This window comes from Schistocerca cancellata, chromosome 1 (assembly GCF_023864275.1).
Source record: "Schistocerca cancellata isolate TAMUIC-IGC-003103 chromosome 1, iqSchCanc2.1, whole genome shotgun sequence".
In the NCBI taxonomy this organism is placed as follows: Eukaryota; Metazoa; Arthropoda; class Insecta; order Orthoptera; family Acrididae; genus Schistocerca; species Schistocerca cancellata.
The window spans coordinates 776,856,342-776,871,374 of NC_064626.1; the positions used below are offsets into that span (position 1 = coordinate 776,856,342).

At 39.8% G+C, this 15,033-nt stretch overlaps 1 protein-coding gene across 2 annotated transcripts in view; it reads right to left on the reverse strand.

The window, feature by feature from the left end:
* The window catches only part of LOC126187322 (differentially expressed in FDCP 8 homolog A), a 94,910-nt gene that overhangs the window by 3,744 nt on the left and 76,133 nt on the right, over positions 1-15,033 (reverse strand). The gene's annotated exons all lie outside the window — the stretch shown is intronic.

Sequence of the window (15,033 nt, forward strand, 5' to 3'; positions counted from 1 at the left end):
ATCCACATATAAGTTACGTACATAAAACAATGCCATGTCTTCGTGGACGAGGAGGAAATATTGGTCGACGGACTCGGAATTCACAATTAGTCCAGAGCCGTCAGTTAAATAGATCGGCAGAAGATCAATTGATGGACAATGAAAATTTAAGAAACCAGGCTGCAATCAGACTTGCTAATGAAAGCCAAGAGCAACGCAATGAACGCCTTCGAGCTAATGCATTGAGACAAAGACTAGCCTGTCAACGAGTCACCGACACATTCAGAACATGTGAACAACAGCGTTTGCAAGTGTATCGTGGATTGACACGTGGCATCACTTCTTCGCCTTGCATTTGAATATGAGTCGGACATCGACTATTCGTCACATTCACAAACTGTAATGGGTGCTATGAACAAACAGTGCCAACACTGTCATGCACTCAAATACAAAGGTGAATCGGCCAGTTTCTGCTGCGCGTCTGGAAAAGTTGTATTGCCACCATTGAATTCGCCGCTGGAACCATTCAATTTATGCTTTCAAGTGACATCATTTGGAGCAACAAAAATCGTTCAGAATGAGGATGGTCGCAATTTTCACTCAACGTTTAAGATTCAGGGCCAAGTGTATCATGAAATTGGTTCTTTAATGCCGATGCCTGATACAATTCAAAATTTCTGCGAATCTACTTCATGGGTGATGAGGAGCAGTAAATAAACGCACGCTGCCAGTACAACCATATCAAGCAGATGGAGGAGCGAGAAATTGTGGGTGTTTTAGAACCATTTTTACAGAATCACAACCAGTTGGTCGAGTTGTTCAATACCGTTTCAAAAATACTGCAAAATGACAACTATACAGCAGACGAAGTACCATCTGGGCAGCATGCAGGCTGATATAATGCACCGACCATTAATGAAGTTGCAGTTGCTATGGTTGGCGACGCATTTGAACTAGAGATGGGCAAAACTGTTCTTTTCAGAGATCGGATCAGAACTGTTCACTCCCTGAAATGAACTAGCTCTTTTTCATGACTCACCACTCATTCACAATAGAAAATAAATGGAAGGCACATTGCCCTTTAAACTTGGTTTATTCCAGTACTATACCTGTATTTTGATCTTATTTGATCCTATTTTGAAGTAACACAGATAATGAGTAAGAATTTTGTAATGTTTATTGAAATTTCCACGATATGACAAAGTTTTTGATTATTGATTTATTTTGCACTATCGTGGTTTTTTGGGAGATCGGAAAATGTTGTAACTTGAGATTTACATTAACAATATATTTGGCTGTAATGTATTAAAATTTCATTAACCTCGTACAAATACATCGCAAGCCATATATTTTTAAAGTGAACGTTTCCTTCCGAAGACGCCTAAAATCGCAAAATACGTACCAGAATAAGAAAAAAAATATAAGTTTGACTGTAAGACTAAAGTGCTGCATATAGCCTTACGCAGAATAAAACAAGGAAAATATTGGTGTATCACATTTTGCGATACGTTTATCGGTTCGCTCGTCATTAAAGCGTAAATTCGAGTGTCCATAATAAAAATCCTATAGTAAGAGGAGTCGTCAGGAACCTAATCTGATCAGTTTAAACAAATAAAAATAAAATAAAAACAAATGATGTATACATAACATAATAATGTAATATACATAGCGGTATTACTACGAAGAACAATTTCCAGTAGAGACGAACTCCGATGCAGAAGCGCTGAGTCAAGCAGGTCGAGCCGTGAGCTGTATTACTGCGTGAGCTAAGACCGCAGAGAGCAGAGTGACACCTGAGTTGCTTTGCTCAACGCTCTGGCTAGAGTCGAGAACGGTGGGGTGAGTGTTGAGCGGGCGAGTTCTGAGGGTGGGGGGAGCGGTGAACGGCCACCAGTCACCCGCTCCGAGACAAATCGTCCGTTCTCTTGTGAGCAGGTTGTTGCAAGTAGTTCTTATGTTCTCCGCTAGGAGGCTCTCTGTCCTGTTGCTCGCATCGACTGCCCAGAGGGCAGGACGTGTGACTGAAACGATCGCCGACAGAGTGCGATGCTAAGTTAAGCTTCGCCAGACACTGCACGCGGCAGAGGACGCACAGAGACAGCACGGCATATGTGAAACACAAAATCTAATGGGGCACTGCACAATGCAGGCAGCCAAGGTAGAAGCAGGGCAGATGCCGGCGCCGGCTGTGTTGTGTGACGTGCACTGCGCTCTGGCCAGCAGAGGCGCCGCTGATATGCTCCGTCTCCGTCTCCCTCTCTCTCTCTCTCTCTCTCTCTCTCTCTCTCTCTCTCTCTCTCTCTCTCTCTCTTTCCCTCTGCCATGGGAAACGTTTGGAGCTACCGTTCTTTTTTTCTGAATCACTGATTGTTCACTCCTTTGAAAGATTCAACTCTATGAATCAGTTCAGGAGCGGATCCCCCATCTCTAATTTGAATATCGAGATATACGAATCCAATGCAGAGATAACGACACTTTGCAATATCCATTGATATTTTGGGAAGATGGAGAAGATGGGTATCATTTAAATATCAAACAAAAAATGCATGACAACGTCTGTCGGGTCCGCTAGTAGACTTATAAATTGTTTTTTGCTGTACAAACTATTATTTAATCAAGAATCATCTATCATTAGCAAGAGTAAAGTAGAATGTACCAGAAAATGAGAAATGTTATGAAGTTATCTGTTGCTGACTTTCCAAGCACAACAAGCCACCAACAAACTGAATTTGAAGAAAGTTTTTGAGTGGTGGTTGTAGTTTATCTTGAGGTTTGCAGCAACAACATCATTTCTCAGTGAAACAGCTACCACTCTTCAAGTGACGTGAGCATCACTTCACAGAACAGTGAAAGCACCTATTAGCTCTGGCTCCGCCACACTCCCGCAACACGACATAGCTCGGCAAGGGGATGGCCCATTCTCACCATGTTGTCTTCCTTAACCATTGGTGGGACTTGGTTTGGCAAGACCTACTGGGTGGCTGCAGGATATGGTAACACTATTAAATAAGACAATAAATTGGCGATTATTGGTGGAATGGTGATGTACAAAATTTTTTCTGATGAAAGAGGTGGCTGAGTTATTGTTGGGTGTTACAATTAATTCAGTTGAACCATATGCCAGTAATAACTTGGAAAATGGGGGAATGGTTTCAGGAATTTTTGAAAAAGTGTAGAGAATAACTAAATGCAAATATAGAGGTAAAATCAAACAATGAAAAATGTAGGATGGAATGTAACAATATTATGAAAAGGATAGTTGCTACTCACCGTATAGCAGAGATGCTGAGTTGCAGATAGGTAAAACAAAAATACTGTCGGAAAGTGAGCTTCCGGCCAACAAGGCCTTCATTGGAAATAGGCAACAAAAACGCACACGCACACACAAATGCAGACCTAACTCTCACACACATGACCACAGTCACTGGCTGCTGTGGCCAGCCAGAGGCTGGTCACGTGTGTGTGTGTGTGTGTGTGGGGGGGGGGGGGGGGGGGGCGCAAGGCCTTGTTGGCTGAAAGTTCACTTTCTGACAGCCTTTTTGTTGTGCATATCTGTGTCTCGGCATCTCTGTTATATGGTGAGCAGTAGTAGCTATCCTTTTCATAATACCGTAATATTGAAGATCCTAATTCTATATTATAGACACTCATGACATGAGTATGAGGAACATATTACTGAGTCCACATACGTAAAGAATCAAATAATAATCAATGAGACAGCTGAACGATGTCAAAAGGTATATGATTAAAAATCAAAAAACATTCCGAGACAGAAAAACAGTGTGACATAGTTAGGACTGAGCCAAATGAACAGGTATTGGAAGTAACCAATGATATTCAGCAACTACTTCCCCACCTATTGGTAATGTCAATTGACTCTGAACAGCTTACAGAGTTGAATGTTCAAGAATTTACAGCCATTATAAAACATTTATCGGATACATACAAATGTTTAAAAGTCTTGGAAATTTAAAACTGTCAAATGGGATTATGCTGTTAGAAAATTCCTTGTTGCTGTTAGAAGAACACATTTATAACTTGACTGAGCAAAATTTCTTAGTCAATAAGAAGTGCAGGAGAAGATGGAATTCCACACCTAACAGTAAATGAGAAAGTGCATCAGAACAAACATTGTGAGGTTTTGGCATATTGAACATATAACTTGAATTCCTGTAAAAACAGAACCCACCTCATAAGCCTGCTTTCTAACAATCAGCTTTCCATTATGAAAACTAGTGCTTTGTGGTCAGTATATATTATTACCATTAAAGCGGATGAAGTTGAGCGAAAAGTCCAAAAAACATTTTATGTTAAATAACTGCACATTGGTGCTGAAAATTCTTTTCTTTTAAATATTATTTTAATGCTCCAACATTCTGAATTTGAGGCAATGGTTAAATATATAGTATTCTGAAACTCTACCTGAAAACTAATCATTTTCAGGAGTACTGATTTTTTAAAACTTTTTTTAAAGTGCTAAAACTTTTATTCATGTGATTGACATAAAACAATTAATGTGTCTAGGTCTGATGTATGTTGTGCACTGAACCTTCACAACAACAACTAGAGCAATAACAAAAGTTAAGCTGTTATTCTAACCTATTTGGACACACATAATGCTTTGTAAACTCCTCCTGAACAGGCCACGAAGGCCCAATGGTACTGACTGGCCGCTGTGTCATCCTCAGCCCATAGGCATCACTGGATGCAGTTAAGGAGGGGCATGTGGTCAGCACACCGCTCTCCCGGCTCTTATGTCAGTTTCCGAGACCAGAGCGCCGCTACTTCTCAATCAAGTAGCTCCTCAGTTTACCTCATAAGAGCTGAGTGCACCCTGCTTGCCAACAGCACTCGGCAGACCGAATGGTCACCCATCCAAGTGCTAGCCCGGCCCGACAGCGCTTAACTTCGGTGATCTGACGGAACCGGTGTTACCACTGCAGCAAGGCCGGTGGCGACCACCTGAGAAACTTGGGTTGAAATTGACCGTCTTTTGTTGAGAGGTTCTTTTATGACCAAATGTTCATGAATGCAACAAAAATGTGGCCTAATGAACACAGCAACAATATTGCACAGTGTTTGCAACAACTGCCCGTAACAGTCTAGTGGTGGAACGAGGAAGTCATTGTTGCAAATGTTTCTAAGTTAACTTATGAATTTTCTACTTAGTCCCCAATTCTGTTTGTTGCATCCTACAGTAGAGATAATGACAATATTATGGAACAGATAGTTAATACTCACCATATAGCAGAGATGCTGAGTCATAGGTAGGCACAACAGAGACTTTCAGAAAGTAAGCTTTCTGACAGTCGTTTTGTTCTGCATACCTGTGACTCAGCATCTCTGCTTATGGTGAGCAGCAGTTATCCTTTTCATAATATTGTCATATTCCATTCTGTATTTTCCGCCATTCGATTTTACAGTATCTAAGAGTTGAAGACTTGTCAGTATGGAAATGATGTGTGCATGTAAAAATAAAAATCAGGTGAACTGGAGAAATATAGCTGGGATGTTTATTATTGAATGTTACCATAATTACTGAAAATTTAAAAAAGGTTTCAAATGTTGTCTAAAAAGAAGAAAGGGGATTTTTTTCTTTTAAAATTGTCATTTCTGGGTTCAGAGTATAGTGAACTGTGTGTGTGTGTGTGTGTGTGTGTGTGTGTGTGTGTGTGTGTGTGTGTGTGCGCGCGCGCGTTTCATCGGAATTTCATGAAGCAAATCTGTAATCAAATTTTTATGCCCTTGAAATTTCTTTGTATGTTACTCTGAAATTAATAATCTATCTATATCCGGATCTGCTCTGAGAAATTTCATTTCCCCTGCTTGCAGTCTGCTCCAGTCCCTTTCTGTCATTGTCCATGTTTCTCCTCCACAGGTGACAATAGGGAAGTAGTAACTCTTATACATAAGGAGTTTTGCCTTTTCGGAAACTTCCTTATTCCAAATCAGGTGTTTTATTGTTTGGTAGAAATTGCCTCTCTTCTGTAACCTCATATTAATTTTGTTGTTTATTTTTCCATCACTAGATATTTCACTCCCTAAATAAGTGAAACTATCTACCACTTTGAGGGGTTCTCCATTCAAAGTAATATTTCCATTGATCCCTTTGTCTCTTCCAAATACCATTACTTCACTCTTATCTTTATTTATTTTTAATCCATACCTTTTCATTATTTCCTTCCACTCATCAAGTTGTAACTGTACTTCAACCTCTTTATCATCCCATATTACCATATCATCTGCAAAAATCATCATCTTGTCTTTCTCTTTCACTATATCTTTAACTGCCATATTCATTCCCTCCAACACAACATGAAAAGTGCAAGAGAGAGAATACTTCCTTGTTTAAGTCCTTGTCTTATTTTGAAGTATTCTGAGTTCCCCAATAGTGTTCTAATTCTACAATAGTGTCCTCTGTACAGTGTCTTTATTACATTAATGTATCCATCTTCTATATCTGTCTTCTTCATTTCTTCCCAGAGTCTTTCCATGATATCAGGTCGATCGTACTTCTTCCTTTCCTAAACCCATACTGTTCTTGACTCAGCTCCTTTTCTATCTTTTCACTTATTCGATTTAGTAAAATTCTTTCTAAAATCTTGGCTGTATGACTCACAAGAGTTATTCCTCTGCAGTTTTTAAAAAGTCTTTTATCTTCTCCAGTCATCAGGTATTGTACAATTTCTCCACACACTTGATAGTACTCTAAACAGCCACTGCATTCCCACTGGACCTGCTGCTCTTATCGTGTCACTGATACTTCATCAGGTCCTGGGGCTTTCCACCCATTCATCTTCTTCACAACTGTTTCCATTTCTTCCCGTGTAATTTGTCCTAATTCTGCTTCCCAACTTCTCTCAATTTCTCCATTATTTGTTGTTTCCTCGTGTACCTGCACCTCAGCGTTTAACAGTTTCTTAAAAGGTTCTCTCCAGAGATCTTTTATATTCCCTAGATCTTCAATCACAGTACCATCCTCTGTTTCCATCTTTACTGGTACTTTAAAAGCCTTCCTTTTATTTTTCATCATTTTATAAAACATTTTCTTATTGCTCTTCACATCTTCTTTAAGTTTTTTTGTAAACTCTTCCCATGCCTTTTTCTTTGCTGTTTCCTCTATTTCTTTGCACTTCTTCTTTTCCTCTATATACTGTATCTTTTACGGTCCTTGTCATTTTTGGTTTTCCACCACTTTATCTATGCTCCATTTTTTCTTCTAACTGCTTGGATTGTGGTAATCAGCCCACCAACTTGTCTGTCTTACTTTTTCCTTTCCAGATGATCTACCACATACTTTTTGTGCTGCTTCAGCTATAGCGTCTTTGAGTGAACTCCATTATTTTTCTACATCACAGAAAACTTCTTTTGAAACTTTCACTTTCCTTCAGTTTCCAATTCCGCATCCTCATCACTTTCTTCTGTTTTCTATTTTTCACACACTGATACATTTTCCATTGCCCCACCAGTAATCTATGATCTCTATCTGCACTCACACTTGGAATTACCTTCACATTCGTTACTTTTTCTCCCCATTCCATATCTACTAGAATATAATCAATTACACTCTTGGTTCTTCCATCCCAACTGTATCTGGTGATAAGATGACTTTCTCTCTTCATAAACCAGCTGTTTGCTATTTTCATTCCATCCCTCTGGCACAAATCCAGGAATCTTTCCCCTTCTTCATTTCTGCCTCCATATCCAAAACATCCCAACACTTGCTCAAATCCCTTTCTGTCTTTGCCTACCTGTGCATTAAAATCTCCCATTACTATATTAGCACTCTCTATATGGTTCTCTCACTCATTTTCAAAGTCCATCTTCTCTTCTTCACTACATCCCACTTGAGGTGCATAAATCTGGATAACTATTAGTGTTTCTTTTTAGTATCTCAGGTTTAAGAATATGATACTGTCTGATATATGTCTCACACTTCCAATACAGCTTTGTACATTCTTATCCACCATCACTGCCACACCATTTCTTCCAAACCTGTTATTCCCACTCCAGCGCAGTTTTCCTCCTCCTGTCAAATTCTTCTCACCTTTTTCCTTCCACTTCATTTCGCTTAATCCCAAAATATCTAACTTTCTCTCTGTTAGTACACCTGTCATTTCTTCTGTTTTTCCATTGAGGGTTAATATATTAAGGGTGCCAATATTTAGGTTATTTTTTAGTCCATTTGATTTCATCTTCTTGTACTAATGAATATCATAAGGTCTCCCATTATTCGCACTAGTACTTGAAGAAGCAGTGGAGTCAAATCCTAAGAGGTTCGTTCCGAGGCTCGTCTGTGTTTTGAAAGCAATATATGAAGACTTTCCTACTGGCTTGCTAGGCCTAACACAAGAAAGGATTTTCTGTTGGGGTTGTCTCTCTTAGCCTTTGGAGTTTCTCCTCCACCACAACGCAGTGGTTCCTTCCTCATTTAATCCCCAGAAAAGAGGGTTGCCTCATCTGCCAGTTACGCCGTTCGAAGTCTTTCTTCTCCACCGTTGTTGCCATTAAGGTCTTCACCCGTAACCCTGGGCATGGGTTCCATGTTATACCCCACGGGACTCGGGTCCCTGCCTGAACTCAGCCATCTTATCACTTCGGCCTAATGAAGTGTAGGATGTCCACCCCCGCGATGTGGACGTGCCAGACAGGAATTACCCCAGTGGAGGATTAGGGAAGGGGGCCCTACCTCCCTGGAGCCTGGTTAATGATTGTGTATGGTGCCACAATCAAATTAAAAATAAAATTTAATTATTATGCCAGACTTATCTTTCATTTACTGATAAAGTTTCAGAACAATTAAAGTCAGCTTAGAGTAATAAAATATCCACAACTATACCATAAAAGATAATCAATCAGCTCCTCCCCCATTTTTGACCAACACAGTCCCCTCCCCTCCCCCCCACCTTTCCCCTAATTTGTAAGAGCAAAAGGTAATAAACACCACCCATTTCATTACTACAGCTGAATACCCAAGCTATGACAGAAAAGTCAATATATATTATATCGGTTTTATTAAGTTTAAAGTGTAAAATCTGTCAACTTCATCCCATATGGAAGTATTTTAAATTCCCATATTCATGTTTGAAACTTTCGTGAACTCCATATGAAAGCCAGCAATTCCTTTTTCCAGTGCTGAATAATTTCACTAGTGTTTGTTTGAGCTATAACTAACACACAGTACTGTTTGGTGTTCACCCTTTTATGGATTTCATGCTCCTTAGAACTCCTCATGAGCCACCCTGCATTTTGAAACATAACAAGCTAATTTAAGTTTCATATTTATCCTTGAATGAAAAGATTTTTCCTTCTAACAGAACTTTTTTTAAGATTTTGAATTGCTTCTGCCTTTGTAGAGACTCCTGTGTGGAGGACATGGTAATAGAAATCCCTGGCGTAGAGAAGCAACTGAAAGAGTTGAAAACAAACAAGTCACCAGATACAGATGGAATCCCAATTTGGTTTTACAGAGCGTTCTCTATGCCATGGACCTCTTACTTAGCTTGCATTTATTCTGAATCTCTCACCTAGCGTAAAGTCTCAAGTGACAAAAAAGCACAGGTAACTCCTGTATGCAAGAAGGTGTGCTGGTTGGCACAGCTTTGCCTATCGATAGGTTTGTGGCGGTCAGTGAGATGCATGATGTGCATCACTGGGAAGACATTGGCAGTAGTGACATCGGTTGTTACATGAGGGGGCCAAGAAGCAATAAGCAGCAAGACTGTATATGGGGCAGTACGTAACAACATGTGTGTAATACGTGGGGCTATGCTACTCATTATCCTGTGACTGATGTTGAAACTTAGAGTGATTACTGGTGTTAAAGACTGTGGAGCCATTGAGTCACTGCCTTCAGAGAGGGATGAGGCCCATATAGCATGGACATGATGGAATGATTCTTTTCATGGAACGTGGTAGATGGGAGCAGCTTCCTGTTTTGTCGTGTGGATAAGCCAAGCTATTGGTAGGACTTCTGAGTAATTCTGTATGGAAGGAAATCTGCTGCTTTGAATTGACATCATTCATTGCTTGTCAGTGTGTTTTGCCACAAACTCATGGACAGTATAGTTGGTCTCTGCCTTGTGGCCCTCTACACTGTACAGAACTCTCATAACAGAACAGACATTATTGGTGGTTGTTAGCCTATTGGGGTAATGTGTATGCTGTGGTGTGAGTATACAGATCACAGTATGGTGATGCAGGAACTAGGTCATAGTGGATTTTTGATATCAAATCACTTTCACCCTCTGTGAAGTGCTAACTGTGTTATCAGACATCATGAATGTTTCTGTATTGGGCTGGGCAACAGGAGCTATATCGTATAGTATCTATTTGAGATCAACCTTAGGTATGGTAACTACCTATTATGTGTGGACAGTAAATTGAAAGGGCAAACAAGTAACAGTGGTTAGACGAGTGGAAATGTACCACACTGGTGACAGAAAATGCAACTGCATGAGGCTTTTCGCTGATGTTTGCAAGTTATGTAAATGTTTGTTTTGTATCTTTATGATCCTTATGTCCTGTATTAATTACCTTTTAAATTTATTAGTGAATGAGTTAGATTTTAGTTTTGGTTTTTAATTATGCTATTGTTCGTTTCACATTTTAGTAGTGCTATTACTGGCTTTCAGTGAAAATTTTCAAATTAGAGTGCGTGGGGGCCTCTCCAGAAAATTATAATATACAGATGTGAGGATATACAATGATTGGGAGTACATGAAAGGTTCACATTAAAATCTGTGTTTGAATAATTCTGAGCTGTGCTTGTTTTGGAGTCACATATGTCCTTTTAGTACTATAGGGTTATCACTGCGAGATGTGGGCTAACTTATAACTGTGAAAATACGTTTTAGGGAATCTGTGTGGTGTTGCTTTTGAATTTAAGTGGAGTTGAAGCATCATGTATTTTGTCTTTCTGTAATGGCTTATTGCTTGTAAACTGTTCTCGCTCCAGAACTTAGTGGTATTATCTTTTCTATGAAGAGTTTGGTGACATATTAGATGACTGTAATTTAGTGTTTTAATGATGTCACTCTGTGCCTATTTTCCAAGTTTAATTGGAGTAGTGGAAGTTCCATGGAATAACGGGTAAAAGAATAAATTGCAAAATTACAAACCAATATCCTTAACATAGGTTTGCTGAACAATTCTTGAACATATCTTCAGTTCAAATGTAATAGCACTGCTCATGTGAAACTCAGTTTGCCCTTTTCTCACATGATAAACTGTGAACCATGGATGAAGGTCAACTGGCAGATTCCATCTTCCTAGATTTCTGGGAAGCGTTTTACATGGTGCCATACAGCAGACTGTTAATGAAAGTATGAGCATACAGGAAACGTTCCCAGATATATGAATGGCTCAAAACTTCTTAAGCAACAAAACCTAGTATGTCGTCATCGATGCTGAGTGTTCTTCAGAGACAAGGGTATCGCCAGGAGTAACCCAGGAAGTATGACAGGACCATGTTTTTCCTCTGTATACATTAATGATCTGACAGACATGTTGAACTGCAGTCTGTGACTGTTTGCTGATGACACTGTGGCCTATGGGAAAGTGTTATCATTGAATGACTGTAGGAGGATACAAGATGACTTAGACAAAGTATCTAGTTGATAAAATAATGGTGGTTCATGGTGTGGGTTCCTATTGTCATGTACTAGTTCATGAACCACGGGCAACGTATGAGTGGCCAAGTAAGTGGTCCCGAAAGTCGGGATACCAGTTACTTTGGAATAAGGCTGGGCATCTCGGACAGATTCTGAGTTGTGGTTACCTTTGTGCTCATACGGCAAAGACTACCAAATCCACCGGTTAGTCCCTCAAATGTTAGGGGTAAATGCCAATGGGACCCGGGGCAAGCAAGGCTAGCAACCTGCTTCCCTGGTACTTTAAATATGATGCTGCCAACAAAATGCCTCGGACCTTTGGAGGTGACGGAGCCCCACCTCCAATTGACAGACCAGGGACTCCTAAGATACGACTCTGCAAACGAATGGTAACGAGATGGGGAGCTATTAATATCAATGGGGGCTACTCTGGGAAGAAGGTAGAGTTGGCAGAGGCTGCAAGTAAGATGGGGTTGGACGTTTTAGCTGTTAGTGACATTCGGGTAAGGGGTGAGAAAGAAGAGGAAGTGGGAGAATACAAGGTTTACCTGTCAGGAGTCAAAGCAGGAATAGCACAATGGGGTGTAGGGCTTTACATCAGGAAAGAAATGGAATTCAGCGTAGTTGCAGTAAGATACGTAAACGAACGACTGATGTGGATAGATTTGACAGTGTCTAACAAGAAAATTAGGACTGTGTCAGTATATTCACATTGTGAAGGGACAGACCAAGATAAGATGGATAGTTTTTATGACGCACTCAGTGACATAGTTGTTAGAGTAAAGGACAAGGACAGTGTTCTGCTCATGGGTGATTTTAATGCCAGGATTGGAAATCGAACAGAAGGGTATGAAAAGGTTATGGGTAAATTTGGAGAGGATATGGAGGCCAACAGGAATGGGAAACAACTCTTGGATTTCTGTGCCAGTATGGGCTTAGTAATCACAAACTCATTTTTTAAACATAAGAACATTCACCGGTATACTTGGGAAGGCAGGGGTACCAGATCTGTCATTGACTATATAATAACAGGTCATGAATTCAGGAAGGCTGTGAGGGACACACGCGTATTCAGGGGATTCTTTGATGACACTGATCACTATTTAATCTGCAGTGAAATTGGTATTGTGAGGCCGAAAGTGCAGCAGGTCAGGTTCATATGTAGGAGGATAAGAGTGGAGAAACTTCAGGATAAGGAAATCAGGCACAAGTACATAACAGTGATCTCACAAAGGTACCAGTTAGTTGAATGTAGTCAATTACAGTCACTGGAAAAGGAATGGACAAGGTACAGGGACACAGTACTAGAAGTGGCTAAAGAATGTCTTGGAACGGCACTGTGTAACGGTAGGATGAAGCAAACAGCTTGGTGGAATGACACAGTCAAGGCAGCCTGTAAAAGGAAAAAGAAGGCGTATCAAAAATGGCTACAGACTAGAACTCAGGTAGACAGAGAAAGGTATGTTGAAGAAAGAAACAAAGCCAAACAGATAATTGCAGCATCCAAGAAGAAATCTTGGGAAGACTTTGGAAACAGGTTGGAGACTTTGGGTCAAGCTGCTGGAGTGTAATTAGCAGTCTTCGAAAGGGAGGTAAGAAGGAAATGACAAGTTTTATGGACAGGTCAGGAAAACTGCTTGTGAATCCTGTTGGTGCCTTGGGCAGATGGAGGGAATATTTTGAAGAGTTGCTCAATGTAGGTGAAAATATGGTGAGTAATGTTTCAGATTTCGATGTACAATGGGATAGGAATGATGATGGAAATAGGATCACATTTGAGGAAGTGGAGAAAATGGTCAATATATTGCAGTGTAGACTTGGCCACTGTTTCTATGTTTCAAACAACGCATACTATTCACATTCAAAATAATAAATATGTGAAAATCATTCAGTTAAATTACACTTTTTTTATAACATACGTTTCTCTGTTCATATACAGTAATCATATTAAGAAATACAAGTAAACCTACAACATTTTGAATAAAGAAGGCGTAGAGTGACAGTTATCAGACACATACATAAATCTGACGAAGGTATAATTGCAAGCAATCTGTTTGACATATCACTTATAGTGTAATGGTGAATGGGAAGGGCTGGGGAGCATGGTGAATTTATAGTAACGGTTCGAAACACCTTGAAAGACAAAATTTTTTTCTGTTATATTTTGTTATTTATTCGAATTATCTGTGAGTCTATAGTCAATGTGCCTATTATCCACAATGATTCCCTTTGTGTGCATGGAAATTAGCAGGATGGGTATATTACCCGTACTAACGGAATGTGGGAATCCCAGTAGCACGTCCATAGTTTCTGCAGTTTGCTCCCACCTCCAGTTCCGTTCGTGGTGGTTCTTCTGTCTTCAGCTATGGCTGTCCTCAGCCAATTTAAAAGTATGAAAGTCACACGACACGAAAGCAGTGCATTTGCTGCAGGAAATACGAAATGCCTATACGCCAAAGTGATAGTTTCATACTTTCTGCAATATGATTAGCGCTCTCGCTCCTCATTTGTGTTTATATGGACATACTTATACAGTAGACATTCAAGATTATAAAATGTGTAGGTTTATTAGATTACTAAACACAAACTGTTTCACTGTTTCGAAACAGCGTATCGAAACATTACATTGTACTGTTTCATTTGTTTCGAAACAGTTACGTGTTTCAGTTTGCCCATCTCTATTGCAGTGCAATAAAGCGGCTGGGGTGGATGAAATTAAGTCGGAACTCATCAAATACAGTGGAATGTCAGGTCTTAAATGGCTACACAGGATAAATGAAATGGTGTGGGAGGCGAGACAGGTTCCATCAGACTGGACGAAAGCAGTAATCACACCAATCTTTAAACATGGAAACAGAAAAGATTGTAACAACTACAGAGGTATCTCTTTAATCAGCTTTGTGGGTAAAATCTTCTCAGGTATTGTTGAAAGGAAAGTGCGAGTATTAGTTGAGGACCAATTGGATGAAAATCAGTGTGGGTTTAGGCCTGTTAGAGGTTGTCAGGACCAGATCTTTAGCTTACGGCAAATAATGGAGAAGTGTTATGAGTGGAACAGGGAATTGTATCTACGCTTTATAGATCTAGAAAAGGCATATGACCGGGTTCCTAGGAGGAAGTTATTGTCTGTTCTACGAGATTATGGAATAGGAGGCAAACTTTTACAAGCAATTAAAGGTCTTTACATAGATAGTCAAGCAGCAGTTAGAGTTAACGGTAAATTGAGTTCATGGTTCAGAGTAGTTTCAGGGGTAAGACAAAAGGCTGCAACCTGTCTCCACTGTTGTTCATATTATTTATGGATCATATGTTGAAAACAATAAACTGGCTGGGTGAGATTAAGATATGCGAACACAAAATAAGCAGTCTCGCATATGCAGATGACTTAGTTGTGATGGCAGATTCGATTTAAAGTTTGCAAAGTAATATTTCAGAGCTAGAT